This window comes from Oryctolagus cuniculus, chromosome 10 (genome assembly GCF_964237555.1).
Source record: "Oryctolagus cuniculus chromosome 10, mOryCun1.1, whole genome shotgun sequence".
Taxonomy (NCBI): Eukaryota; Metazoa; Chordata; class Mammalia; order Lagomorpha; family Leporidae; genus Oryctolagus; species Oryctolagus cuniculus.
The window spans coordinates 104,994,588-105,009,440 of record NC_091441.1 but is presented as its reverse complement, the minus strand read 5'-3'; the positions used below and the strand labels follow the sequence as shown (position 1 = coordinate 105,009,440).

The window sequence follows — 14,853 nt, the reverse complement described above, 5'->3', positions numbered from 1 at the left end:
GTCTAAAATTGTTTCAAAATGAAAGTTATAAAAGAAAACTTGAAAGGGGCAGGCGCTGTGGCTGCCACCTGTGATGCTGGCATTTCCTGTGAGCACTGGTTCGAGCCCCGGCTGCTGCTAATTCCCTGGAGAAAGCAGTGGATGGTGGCCTGAGTTCTTGGGCCTCTGCCACTTAGGTGGGAGACACCAATGAAGTTGCAGGCTCCTGGCTTTGGCCTGGCCCAGCCCTGGCTATTGCAGCCATTTGGGAAGCAAACCAGTGGATGGAAGATCGATCTCTATCTCTCTCTCTCTCTCTCTCTCTCTCTCTCTCTCTCTCTCTCTCCCTCCCTCCCTCCCTCCCTCCCTCCCTCCCTCCCCCTCCCTCCCTCTCCCCTCCCCCTCTTCCTCCCCCTTCCTCTCTCCTCCTCTCCCTCTCTCCCTCTTTCTCTATACTTTTGCCTTTCAAATAAATAAATAACTCTTTTAAAAAGCACTTTAAAAAAAAGCACGAGTCCTTAGGTAAAATGACATGGATATGCTTTGCCCTGAAATACTCCAGCAAAAAAGGCTGTGCAGAGAGCAACGGTAGGATACTGATCACTGTGGAAAAGGATGAGGGCGTTCTGTACAGGATCTTCTGTTGAGTTTGTTATAAAATGAGGTTTAAAAGGAAATGATAAAGAACCAAACAGATCACAACTATAAATTACAAGAGAATTCTGGAGAGTGGATGAGAAATAAACTATTTGGGATTAAATCAACAAAGCCATCCCTGGAGAGAAGAGAGGCAGATGCACATGGCACAAACTGATGCATGTTTTGCTCTGATCACAGGCAAGAACAACTTCCAACTGAAGCTGAAAGAGACACACGCAGGGAGTATCAGAGATGCTCAGGAAGACGCGGAGTGGGGGGGTGGGCAGGATGCACCTGGGGCTGAGACACCCACCTGCGGCAGGATGCACCTGGGGGCTGAGACACCCACCTCCGACCCGAGAAGGCCTTGCAACCCTGACATGCTCCCCACTTCTCCAGTGACCGTTCTGTCACCTGCTGTCTCCCAGGCATCCCTGCGGTCTCAGGCAGGCTTGGCAGCAGATGGGGATATGGACCAGTAGCTACCAACAGCCAGAGTGCCCTGTCCGGCCCTCCGGATCTGGCTGGTCATGTGTGGAGTGGCCAAGCCCAGCCAAGCTCTGAGTTCAGGAATCTGGAGCAAAGCTCACGGGACCAGGACACATATAGTAGGGTCTTGTTGGGTAGACAGGCAACCAGGCAGAGACCAGCCTCTGAGAAGAGGAGGGGAGCTGTTCCTTATTAGATTCTTAGTCCCCACCTGCCCCAAGGCCTGCCAGGATGGATTTGACAGAGGCCACATCAATTCAGCCTGGCCATAACGACCCTTCCTGGGCCGTTCAGGGTCCCGAGTTACCCTTCCGAAGTGGGAAGGAAAGAAGGGTTGGTGGGGAGGGATAGAACCATGGAACAGCATTTTGCTAGGAATAGCATGGTGGTTCAAAGTAGGGGTCCTGGAGGGTAGACTGGCCAGGTTTGTGCCACCGTCACCACTCGCAAGGCAGGCAGACAGCACCAATGTCTGATGACAGAAGTGGCCACATAAATCCCCCACACGCCCCAGGCCAGAGCTCTGGAGCTCCTGGGTTAAGCTCCTGTTGTCCACAGCGGTAAGGAGCCTGCAATGCATGCCTTTGTTAGCTGCTCCCTGCCTTGTCTTACTTCTTCTTGCCTATTCAGGTTTACCAGGACCAAGCACAAATAATCCACCTGCACTTGAATCCACCTCTCAAAATCTGCTTACGGGAGAACCTTAATTCACACAGATGTTACTGCATTTTGTCACCAAGGAGATGCATAGAAAACCACCTTCCTGTGAGGTAGCCTTGGTGTGGGCACAGGGGGCCCGCAAGTACCTGGGCAGTCAGTGGTCACCAAGTCCTTCCAATCTGGGTTCCTGCCCCGCCTCTGTGTGTCCCTCCTCCAATCCCACACAGCAGCCTACATAAGCCAGAAGCTCAAAGGATCAGGCAAAATCCTCAGAAAGGTTTTCAAGACAGCAGATGGAGGCAAAGAGCACGTTAATCAGATCCCTCTCCCAGAGCAAGATAAAGAGGCTTTTTCCCTACCACCGCATCGAAATGTTCTCACATAACCGACACATTTCTCCAGGAGGGAAAATCGAAATGGGGAAGAATAAATGGGCCCAGCTGCTAGCTGGGCAACAGAGTGATGTCTTCTTTCTCCACCTCAGTGGACCAGTGCCTGGTGTGGCTGTAAGACCCTGTGATGCTGGGGCAGTGGCAGGGGGAGCAGATGATGAGAGAGCACTCAGGTTGCCCTCCTTGGCCTTGGGGACTGAGCAGGACCGCAACTTGGTCCGACTGGTGCTGTCTGTTGGGCTCTGACACCTGACTCATTGTTCAGAGCAGCCCCGTGCGCCCACGACCTCCCCAGGGTGCTGGTGACAAAGGGCTCAGAACCTATTCTGCCCGCAAATCTCTGTGTCCTGCTTCATCTGTCACCTGGCTCTCTTGAAACAGGTTCAGGAGCCAGAAGCCCAGCACCACAGGAAATCCCATCCTCGTCTGTCTTTCCTACTTTTCTACTTTGGGACCCCTAAAGTAGAGCTGCTAATTTCCCTCTCCCCCACTTGCTGCCTTTAATCCTCTCTTCCACAAGTGAGCAGTGGGGGCAGCCTCCACCCTTATGTTGGGCAGACCTGGCGAGGACCACGTTCCTACTGAGCTCCTGCCAATCACAGTGCCAGACTAGGTCCCTCCCCCACACAACCGCCTTAGTCAATCCTTCAGGACCACTGCTCAACATGGCGGTCTGCTTCATCGCCATTTCCACCCAGGGAGAGGCAGATGACTGAGCTGCACATGCATGGTGCAGCATTCTACCAGGTGCACCTGTGCTGCTGCTCCGAGGTGAGGGCTGCCCACGGGCGGTCTTTCAGGGGGCTCCCTGCACAAGAGGAACAAAGATGATGGCACTGAGGCATGGGTCACCCAGGATGACATATTTTGTCTCCACCTGGTGCCCACCTGAAAATCCATACTGGTGCTTTAGAAAGCATGGAAGTCTGACAGCCTGGGAGGAGTGCAGGACCCCACCCCACTCCAGGCTTAAAAACCCACCCAGAGCTCCAAAGAGGATGGGATTCATATGGGACAGGAGGTTTTTATCTGGGCCCTTTCCCACCAGGAAAAAAGAAGAGTTAGGTGAGCCTTTCTCCTGCTTGGACAAGGACGCGGCAGGCATCCGAACAGCCCGGCAGCCTTGCCCCTGCTCCAAGCCTGCCTCGTCGCAGCTGCCAGGAGAGCTGGACGGAACTTTACACAAAACCACGCTGCCCAAGCAACAAGCCACCACACCTGATATTGTTTACTTAGCAGAATTTGCAAAGTTTCCCAAATATAGCACATTCCCCCTTATGCCCTCCGTGCAGGTGCTATGTGGTCTTTTCCCCAAGAGTCTGCTAAGTCTCATCTGCTAACAGTTTTTGCTGCAGGATTTTTGCTGCAGGCACAAGGCTGCTGGAGGAGGCTGGCAGGGGCCCTGCTGCCTTTGCCACTGAGGCCTTTCATGCAGGCAGCTTGAGGAGCAGCCCTGGCGGGGCCAAGGAGATGACGAAAATGGCCAACTCAGACCTGGACTCTACAGGGCAGAGAGCTGACTGCAAAACTGTATTCTTTGGAAAGAAACCTGTTACATGGAAAAGACACTGCCTCTTGGACATCTGTGGTGCTGCACCCACCTCCTGCAGTGTGTGGTTTTCAGCAGACCTTAACTCTGGCCTGGGCAGCCAAGAGAGCAGGCCTCCCTTGTTGCAAGGACCCAGTGCAGTTCTTCCCAGCATCGTCTCTGGGGCAGTACAACCTCCTCCCAGAAGCAATGGGAGAAGGCAGGGGAGGATTTCCTATAAGGACCTCAAGATACCAAAAGGGCACTTGTCCTGACGTCCTGTCTTGTCCTGACCTCAGAGCTGGGCTTCTCCGTGGATCCCCACAGGAAGTCCCTCCTGCAAACACCTGCTGAGGCCTGGACCTGTGGTGGAAGCCGGTGCCCTTGGGTTTTCTCTTTATTCTACTGACAACAGGATTTGGCTAGATGTGCACAGACATGGCACAACCATCATTAACTACAGATACAGCACAGCCCCCAACCAGGCAGAATGGCTGCTGCCGGCCAGCACCACCACGGCAGCTGTGGTTGGTCACCCTGACTCTCCACTGACTCTACCTAAGCGAAAGTCAGCGGCTGAGATCCATGTTCTCATGAACCTGCATCCAAGGACTCAAGAGGACAGAGAGAACAAGGGATCACGGCTCTACATCAGCTCTACATTAGCTACAGTACGTGATGGGGATTTTTTTTTTTTTTAAGATTTAGTTTATTTGAAAGGCAAAGTTAGAGAAAGAGAGAGGTAGAGACAGAGAAATCTTACAACAGGCAGTTCACTCAACAAATGGCCACAATGGCTGGGGCTGGGGCTGGGGCTGGGCCAAAGCCAGGAGCTTCATCCGGGTCTCTCATGGGGGTGCAGGGGCCCAAGCACACTTGGGCCATCTTCTGCTATTTTGCTACGTGCATTAGCAGGGAGCCAGATCGGAAGTAGAGCAGCCAGTGCCCATATGGGATGCTGCCGTTACAGGTGGCAACCTAGTGCACTGTGCCACAAAGCCGGCCCCATGACAGGGATTTTAAAAATAAAAACTCTGAAAATAAAGACTTCCCTATCTTCATGGTTCCCACTGTGGCAGAGAGGATGCTGGGCCACTGGTAACAGCTGATGTGACGCGGCTGTCAGAGGAGGGGTCAAGTGCTTGGCAGTGCTAACGGAGGAGGCGGAGGAGGCGCTGGGGATGCAGAGGGCCCAGCACTGCAGGATGCCCTCTGGCTGTCCCGTGAGGGCTGGGGCGGGACCCCACAGCTACCCCCCGCTCCCTGCCCAAGAGCCCTGTGCTCCATCCTGCTGCGTGGTTGTCTGGCCTTTGCTCAAAAGCCCTCAGCCACGAATGTGTCCGGAAGCTGCCTGGGGGAAGAGCACTGTCAGGAGCAGAAGGGCAATGTTTGCTTAAGACGCCGGTGAAGCTGTCCCAGAAGGAGAGCACGGGGTCTGCGCTCAGAGTGGGCGCCGGGACTCACAACAGGCAGCTGTGGCACCGCAACTCCTCCTCCTCCTCCTCGGGGGAGTGCTGGGTGAGGGCTCTCCCCGGGGACTCACGGCTCACACGCCCTTCCTGCAGACTCGGGATGAACTGGCCTTGGCATCGGGGCCGGCTCACCTCTCCTCCAACCTCAACTTCCTCAGCTGTGCAATGGGACTAGTAACCTCTGCAGGGCCTCGTGAAGATTCCGTGAGCTGCCGTATGCCAAGAATCCAGCGCAGCGGCTGCCATCCCTGTCCTGCCATTAGGGCTCCGAAAATTAACAACGCAGGAGCCAGCAATGCTCCCAGACTCCTGGCTTTGCTCGGTCTTCCTAATGACTCGCTTCCCCTCTCCTGTTAAGAGAGCTCTGTGAATTTACAGAGAGCTTCTCCTAGCCTGAGCAGCCAGTTTTCAGCATAAAATTAACAACCAGTGGCACCACCACCTCCAATATTTTATGTTCCAGGCAGTGGACTGAAAACTGCATGTTCGTTTTCCCATTTAGTTCTCAAACCAATGTGAAGAGGCCAATACTATTATAAACCCGACTCTACATATCGGGACACATAGGCCAGGGGAGATAAGTGAGGACAGAACACAGGATCTAATGCAGGTCCAGAGCTCTGTCCCGTGCGACACCCATGCACCCTCAGGACCCACGCAGGGCACTCAGATGTCCCCATGTTCTCCATCCTCTGTCTCCTTTACGTCGGGTACCAGACTTAGGACTCAACTGGCGTGGGGACCAAGGGGTTGCATGGTTCAGCCAGGGCAAAGCATGACAGAGCAAGAGAAGGAAGGAGGGAGGGAAGGAGGGATGGAGGGAGGGAGGGAAGGAAGGAAGGAGGGAGGGAAAGAAGGAAGGAAGGAGGGAGGGAAAGAAGGAAGGAAAGAGGGAGGGAAGGAGAGAAATAAATAGGAGAGCAATTCCCTTCACAAACTAGGCAGAAAGAGGATGCTGCAGATCTAGCCCCCCTACCCCCAGCCCCCAAACAACCAGCTCCCAGAGCACTAGGGATGTTCAGATTTCCCCAGACTTGTGACTCCTCCTTTCCAGGATCCCATCTGTTCCAAGGAAAGGTGGAGTAAGGCATGGATCCTGCTGCCATACCTGCAGGTGCTAGGAAGCGCCAGGCAGCTGGGGCTCCCCACCTGGGGCTGGTCACCAGCACTGAACACAGGCTCCACTTCTAGGGGGTCCTGGCCAGCCCCAGACACAGGCACAAGGAAGCCCACAGTGATTTGGAGTCTGTTAAGGAGAAGCCCAGGAATTCCAGGCCTCGAGCAGAGGTACAAATGCATAAGCCCACGAGGGCCAGGAGCCAATGGAGAGAGTAAAGCTGGGATGGGCTATGTGACCTTGAGACCAAATGCCGGGGCTGAGGACTGCCTGGTAGCAAAGTGGCCGATGCCACCTGCTTACGCCCGTCTGCTTGGGCTGCATAGCAAAACAGCACAGACCTGCTGCTTAAGCAACAGACATTAATTCTCACAGTTCTGGTGTCTGGAACTCCAAGATGGAGGCAGAGTCAGGGTTGGTTCTTGGCTTGTGGACAGTCGACTGCCCCCTCACTGTGTCACGCAGGCGGGATGGGGGGGGGGGAAGGAGGTCTGGTCTCTTTGCCCTTCTTACAGGGACACATCCCTATGGGATTCAGCCCCACTCCGTTCACCTTCATTATTGGGGCTGGGCTTCAACATACGAACGGGGGAGGGGGAGCCCGATTCAGTCCATCACAACGTTCCACTGGTTTCTTCCAGAGAAGCCAGAAGGCTACTTAACACCTGAGATGTCCCAATGTGTAACGTCTGGCAGCTACTCAGATTGAGTGAAGACGACGTGCAGGCCTCACTGCTGCCAGGTAAAAATAAGACCTGTCTGTAGGCTCGGGTCTAAAGTGAACCCAGGCCCTTTCTGGCCTTACTGCCGTGTGACCACCAGAACCAGCTGCCCACAGGTCACTCCTCCAGGGGAGGGGAGCACCTGCCAGCCTCAGGCTCCAGAAGACACAGCAGGGCCCAGGCCAGGAGGGGAGTCAACAACAGTGGTGGTGGCACTGTGGCAGTCCCCAAACTCTTGAAGGTGCAGTGCAGTGAGAGTGAGGTTGCTCCAGATGGGTGGGACACGACCCTTTCTACCTGGCATGATGGCCACGTGCACGATGGCCACACGGCAACCCAGGTTCACAGGCAAAAGTGCAGACTGTGGGTACAGAGTGGTGTGGGCTGTTCCAGGAACTACGAAAGAAGTCCTGGGGAGGTGAGGCTCAGCATGCTAAGTGGAGAGGGGTCTCCTGGGGTCCTCCAAAGCAGGACTCGGTGGGACCCATGGACTGGCAGTATCAGCATCACCTCGGATGTTACAAGTGCATGGCCTTGGGGACCCAACCCAGGAACCTGTGCATCCACAAGACTTCCAGCTGGTCCTCACGTGCGCTCTGTTTTAAGAGGAAGTGCTCTGAGGTTTTGGTTACTGCACAGTTGGGCAACACCCAGCAAGGCATTGCTGTCCAGCTCAAGGTCAAGCAAGGGTAACCCTCTCTGTCAAAAAAGGCTAAATAAATTCTGTCCCCAGCCTCTGCTGAGACACACAGCCTAAGTTCCAGTAGACAGAGAAGCCTGCCGTCCTCTAAGGTCCTTTTTCAGAAAAGTTGCCCACTCCTCCCACACAAGCTGCAGTGCTTGTTGGGTGGGGTAGCAAGAAATGAGTCCAGGTCACTTGGCCTCAGCTATATGGACTGGGGGTGAGGCCCAGTCCTTAGTGGCCACCAGCAGGGAACAGAAGAAAACCCCATCCCTGCAGGCCGGCGGAGACAAGGCGGGTCCCCCGAGAAAGGGGCCCGAACACAGCAAGGTGCGCTGTTGCTCCAGTTCCTTACAATGGTGACTGCCATCCCCTTGGAAACTCTGGGATTGGCACAACTGATGCCACCCAGGATGTGCCTTGATTCCTGCCATAGGAGGCCTGGGTCTACTTCACCACGGGGCATGTCTAAAACAACCCAGCATGAGGGCCTGCGTCGGGAAAGGTAGCAACAGTGATGGACATCAGCCCAGGGCCCCTGTTCCCCTCCTGAGGTCTGGCCCAGGACTGAGGACTCATTACACAGCAAGGAAGGAACCCTCTGTTGCACTTTACAAAGCAGAGAAAGTAACGGCTCCTAGTATAAGACTGGACCCACGGCAGTCCCGACCGGCTGGGATCTGATTCTCTTAGAGGTGCTGGACCCCAAGTATGTCCCAGTGAGGACGTGAGGAGCAGAGGAAATGGGAAGACTGACTCCCATCCAGCCCAGCTCAGGAAAAGAGGATGCTGACTTCAGGAGCAGAGGGAAGAGATTAAAGCGACCACCATCTTAATTTACTAAGCACCTATTATGCGCCAGGTACTATCCCAGGGCTGCCTCCTGCCACACTGCATGTAAGCCTCACAAAAGCCTTCCAACTAGTATTGTCCCCATTTTAAAAGAAAATGAACAGAGCCTCAGTGGGTAAATGTTTAAGGTCTTATGGCTCAAGTGGAGGCCCCGGGATTTGAATGCACCTGTGCCCTCCGTGGGCCAGTCCTTAAGTGCCCTGCTCCACTCTCCGGAGGCTTCCAGAATCAGGGTGGACCTCAGAGTCGTGGGTTTTTAAACATACAAAGGCAGAGCAGCTCCGGACGCCTCTGGAAGCCAGACCCGCAGGCCCTCGGCGGTAACTTAGCAACCCAAGCCTTCTTGCTGTAATTACTCCCCAGCCAGCTAAGCAGAGTGAGTACCCGGCTGCGGCAGGTGGTCTGGGCGCTGTGGCTATTCTTTTGCTCCAAGGAGAGTACGGGTGGCACACTAGCGTGATAATGATCCCACCTGCCCTGGTGCTGAGCTGAGAGAGGGAAGCCATCACCACAGAATTACACAACCCCACTGTTTAGAGCTAACAGAGCTCTTTGAAATGATTTGCTCTAACTCTTTATTCTATGATGAGGACTTAGGAGGTGATACGAGCTCTCACAGGCAGCTAGGATTAAAACATAAGGACTCCCAGTGCAGGCTCTTCCTCCTCCTCCTCCTCCTCCTCCTCTCACCCAGCCTCGAGGGCTGCTCCCTCCCGAAGCAGAGATCAGGCCCAGAGAAGAGTGCATGGCTCCCAGGCTCTTCCCAGCAGCAAAACAAGCACATCCTTCTCATAACCTAGGGCTTGTGTGGGCTGCCTCTTCCTAGCACCTCATTCCCCAAACTCCCCCAGGAGCCACCCCTCCTCCATCTTCACCACTCACGGAGACAGGGAGAGGAAACACACACAGCCAGGTTGCAGGGTCCCACCTCTAAGCCAAGCTGTGTGAGGACACCCCCTGCTGTTACACAAGAGGCGGCCCCAGGTCACAGGTGGGCCTCAAGGATGGCTAAGAGCACAGGCTGCAGAGTAGCAGAACTAAATGGCACCTGTTCTGGAGCAAGAGAAACCAGGATATGAGTTCCTATCCTGCCACTTGGTGGCTAAGGCCAACTCTTCACCCTGCCAAGCTTCCCTTTCTTGGTCTGAAAAACAAACAGGATGGTACCTCCTTCACGGGGGTTGGTAGGGTGGAGGGGTTGGTTCTGTGAATTCCGAGACAGCACAGGCAAAGCACTGGGCTGCACAATCATTTTTACATCATCATTCTTCTTAATCCTAATAGTGGTAGGACACCTCCCATTCACTGGCTCTTACGCCACGCCAGGCACAATGCCACGTGCTTTACATGCCTTATCTCATTTATTCCCTGCTACCAACCTGAAGCAGGTGCCACTTCCCATTTGAGGAAGTGTGCACAGAGGTGTTACATGAACTCTCTGTCTTGCACAGCTATTAAGTGGCAGGGCTGGAATGTGATCCCAAGTCAGACTCCAAAGCCTGGGATGACATTTGTGGGTTCTGCTTCCTGCTTCAGCCAATTTCAAAGCCCTGGGAATGACGTGATCCTGGGGGAAACCATCCTTCTGACAGCCAAGCTGAGCTCGGTGAGAATCCTTGGGAATGTTTCCTTCAGAAGATTTCATTTTCTGGTGAGCTCAATACTCACTGGATGCCTTTGTTTCTTATTGCTAAACACTTTCCAAAGCAAGGCTCAAAGCAAGAATTGCCAACCACAAGACAGAAGCTCTGAACTCCAGCACACTCAGGCCACCAGGAAGCTCCCGTGGCCACGATGGGCTTGGCCACTGGCACAGACCCGTCTCTCTCTGCTGCGTGAGGACCTCCACTCTTCCCTCCTCCTCATCCTCCCAAGGGCCCAAGGCTTGAGAACACCTGTACTGGCCAGCCCTGAGGATGGGGGACCCTTGTTCTGTGCTGGTTCAGGACTCCAATTCCTCCTCTGATATGCCAAAGATGAACTGGAAGGTTTCCAAGATCCATGAGCGCTAGAGAAGACAGCAGGCCCAGCACAGACAGACATGGGTTCCAATCTCACCTCTGTGCTGACAGCTACTGCACACCCACTTGTGTTCCAGACACCGGGTTGAGGACTTGTTCCCACTCTGTTCCACTGAACCCTCAAGGCAACCTTGTGATGAGGGCATGGCCATCCCCACTTTGCAGAGAAAGAAAGAGAGGCTCAGAAAAGATAAGCGGCTTGTTCGACGGCTCCACAGCTAGTCAGAGTGAGGCTTGAACAGGCGGCACACCTAACAGCAACCACTTAGTCTGCTTGGTTTGGATTCTCAGGCATTAGGTGCCACCAAGCCCACCCATACACCTGAAGTTATCTCTTCCCATATGGGGTCTTGTTTCTCCCAAGAGGCGGCTCCGGGGGCTGGCTGGCATGAAATAAGGAGGACACTGGCCGCTCACCACCTGGTGCAGGACTGCGGACTGAGGATCCCAGGAGACCGGGTCCCACCACACAAGCATGGGCTCGTACGTCCACTGGGCTCCTCCTACCCTGGCATTGTCAACCAGGCCGGGGTAGGCCCTTATCACGGGCACTCAGCAGGTGGCCTACTAAGCCCCAACAGCCGGGGGGTCAGCTGCAGATGTGCCCAAGTATTGCCTTCAAAGTCAGCTCAGGTGGCCCAGGCCCCCTCCGCGCACCTTGCCTGGCTCCCGGCCTCCCGCGCCGAAAGCGCACCATCTGCTCCCAAAGTGAAAGGGCGTGGGGGCCGGGGGACAGGGCCCGCCACGAGCTGAGGGCTTCTTCATCCCGCATGTTTCAGGGTGCAGCCCCGGTCCGAGGCGCCGGCACCCCGAGGGGCCACCCCCACCCCGCCCACCGCGCGCCTCCCTCCATACGCATCAGTCACTCCTCCGCGCTGGAAACTCCGCCGGCTCGCGAAAGCAGCCTCACATCTCTCCTTCACCCCAGGGTCCGGCATGCGCACCGTGCCCTGGAGGGACAGATCCCTCCACTCCACAGTCCAGCTGGGGCGCGGCGGCTGTGCCAGCCCTGAGCACACGCGTCTCACCTGAAGCCCAGGCTCCGCAGGACTGAAGCCGGCTTTGCCACCCCGGCGCCCACTCCGAGCCCGGGAGGCCCAGGCAGCGAGCGCAGGCTCCGACGGGTTGTCCCGTCAGCTGTCGCCTCCGCGGGACTCGCAGGTGTCACCCATGCGCCTGCCTGGCTGGCAAGCCTGGCACGGCAGCCTTACGCATGCGCAGAACCGAGGACTTCTGGGAGCTGTGGTTTTAATCCGAAGACAGCCCGCCCCCTCACCCTGCGGAATCTTGGGAGTTGTAGTTTGCGATTGATGCCGCTGCGTTGCATCTATTATGGGAATTCTGATGCTAAGTTTAAATGAGAGTTAAACCAACATCCAAATGTCATTTACAAATTCAAAGTAATGAAGACGCTGACATGCTTTAATACATACGTAGTTCTACAGGGAGCTTAACTACTCACACAAAAGCACCCTCCTGCGACCCCATTCAATGGCCCAGCCCTACTCTCTCCCACCCTGGCAAGTCCAGCTGCCCTCACACTATTGCGTCTGACATTTGCCGCTCACCTTCACAATAGATATCGATTATAGATATAGATAGATTCCAATTTCTTTAATATTTATTTATTTGAGACAGAGAGAAAGAAGCCAGGAATGCAATCTGGGTCTTCCACGTGACAGGGACCCAGCTTCTTGAGCCATCATTGCCGCTTCTCAGGCTGTGCATTCCAGGAAGCTGGAATGGAGGGCAGAACTGGGACTCAGACCCAGGCACTCCCAGCTGGCACACGGTGAACCAACAGGCACCCTAGCCACTAGATCCAACTCTCCAGCACAAGCCCCTACTTCCTGATTTATGGATTTATAAACTTCTTGACTTTTTTGGTAGGTTAAATGAAAATTGAGATATTTCAGAGATGCACTGATCATAGCTACTTCCATCCCCATAGAGTTATGATGACATAATGCCTATCAAATTGGGAAGCCCTGTCTTTATAATTATTTGAAATGATCAGGTTCAAGTATTGAGGCAGTAAACTAGTAAACTTATACAGGGCAGTTTGTGAACACAGTCAAAAGTCCTTTAAAATAGGCAGTCAAACACCTCTAACCAAGACATTTTAATTATTGTGGATAAGTGCAAAGGTTAAACAATGTTGTTTCTAATGATATAAATGAAAAGGCTAGAGTGGCTGCACTAATTTCAGACAAAGTAGAATTAAGAGCAAGGAAAATTATAAGGGATAACGGGGTAAAATTATATTACACTTCTTGGTCAATCCACCAAGAAGATATAATAATCCTAAATGTGGGTGTCATAATAACAGAGTCTCAGCCAGCGCCACAGCTCACTAGGCTAATCCTCCACCTGCGGCTCCGGCACACCAGGTTCTAGTCCCAGTCGGGGCGCCGGATTCTGTCCCGGTTGCCCCTCTTCCAGGCCAGCTCTCTGCTGTGGTCAGGGAGTGCAGTGGAGGATGGCCCAAGTGCTTGGGCCCTGCACCCGCATGGGAGACCAGGAGAAGCACCTGGCTCCTGCCATCGGATCAGCATGGTCGCCGGCTGCAGCGTGCCGGCCATAGTGGCCATTGGAGGGTGAACCAACGGCAAAAGGAAGACCTTTCTCTCTGTCTCTCTCTATCACTGTCCACTCTGCCTGTCAAAAAAATTAAAAAAAAAAACATCTAAACATACACTCACCATGACATGTCAGTCACACTAACAGGCATTTAGCCCAGGTAAACAGAAACTCATAACCCCATAGAGTACCTAACTGTGCATCGCGCCTGTATTTGTAAATGCCCCAAACTGGGAACAAACAAAATGTCACTCCATAGGTGAATGGTTAAACAAACTGATCCATCCAAACCAAAGATACCATTCAACAATAAAAAGAGAAAAACAACTGGGACTTGGGGCATAATTGGGCATTTTGTTGGCTGAAAAAAGTTTCAAAAGGTGACCTATAGCATGGCCCACTCACGTACCATTCCCGAAATGACAAAACCATGGAGATGGAGGAAATATTCGTGATTGTCAGGGGTGGAGGCCAGGATATAAAGGAAAGGGTGAGTGTGAGTGTATGAGGACAGTAGGATGGAGATCTTTATGGTGGTGAAACAGTTCTTTATCTTGACGACAGTGCTGGTTACACGAATCTACTCATGTGGTCCGAACGACATGGAACTATACACAAACTTTCACCAGCATCAAGTTCCTGCTTTTGATATTGATATATTCCTGATATTGTACTACAATTATGTAAGACGTAACTACTGGGGGAAACTGGATAAAAAATACTCCCCGGAAGCTGTCTGTGCTATTTTGGCCACTTCTCATAAATCTATGATTCTTTCCAAATAAGAAGTAAGAAAGCAGACCAAAAAAAAAAAAAAAAAAAAAAAAAAAAAAAACTAGAAACCACTTTGTCCTCGGTCATACAGGATGGATTAAAGACAGTCCTGGAACATCTAAGAAATCATTGAAAGGAGGCTGCAAAATAATATTCACCTAACACTGTAGAAGAAGTTTCCCATTGTATCATGTTGTGATATACTAATTAATTAAACAGAAAGAGAGAGAGAGATTTATCATCTGTTGGTTCATTCCCCAAATGCCTACAATGGTCTGATCTGGTCTGGGCCACCCCAAGTTGGGGGCCGGGCACTCCATGCAGACCTCCCACAGAAGTGGCAGGAACTACTTGTGCCATCACTGACTCTCGGGATCTACATTAGGAGCAAGCTGGTGTCAGGACCTAGACTAGGGGATGAAACTTGGGACATGGGTGCCTTAATCCCTTGGCTAAATGCCCCCAGGATGTTATTTTGCTCCCAGTTGAAGGGCTGAGAGTCTTACCTATCTTGACCGAAGCCATGTAACTGGCCAGTGGAGCCCAGTGTGGTGACCCCCAGTGGCCCTTCCCACCTCTGATCTCTCCAGTGCTGCCTTTCAGCTTTCTGCCAGGCCCCCTCTCCACTGCCAAGTTGTGTAAAGTCCTACCCTGCCTGTCTTTTGCCCTCATCCTCTTCCAATCCTGCTTTTATGGTTCTGGTTCAGGGTGGTCCTGTATTGAATTAACTATCTCAGAAAAAAAAAGTAAGCTCATACAAAGATTGTGTCTGTTAAATGCAGACACTCCAGCAACCTGTTTTAACTCTACTCAGTTATTTGTCTCTTTGCACCTATTCAGATGTTTAAAATAAAGCCTCTGACTCAAAGCAGGTGGATAAACAGGAAGCCAAATAATCACAGTGGAATCCAAGCCAAAATCAGAAACATGGGGGCTGGGCAAGGCT

The 14,853-nt window shown here is 53.1% G+C and overlaps 2 protein-coding genes across 4 annotated transcripts in view; one reads left to right on the top strand and one right to left on the bottom strand.

Annotated features, from left to right (window-relative positions):
• GASK1A (golgi associated kinase 1A) overlaps window positions 1-4,753 on the top strand; it is a 69,359-nt gene extending 64,606 nt beyond the window's left edge. For both annotated transcript variants that reach the window (XM_070050961.1, XM_051851840.2), the window contains one exon: window positions 817-4,753. The gene's annotated coding sequence lies outside the window, so the exon portion shown is untranslated. The remainder of the gene's footprint in view (window positions 1-816) is intronic.
• Window positions 1-11,722, bottom strand: part of POMGNT2 (protein O-linked mannose N-acetylglucosaminyltransferase 2 (beta 1,4-)) — a 36,459-nt gene extending 24,737 nt beyond the window's left edge. For both annotated transcript variants that reach the window (XR_011379576.1, XM_002713157.5), the window contains exon 1: window positions 11,582-11,722. The gene's annotated coding sequence lies outside the window, so the exon portion shown is untranslated. The remainder of the gene's footprint in view (window positions 1-11,581) is intronic.
• Between the last annotated feature and the right edge of the window lie 3,131 nt (window positions 11,723-14,853).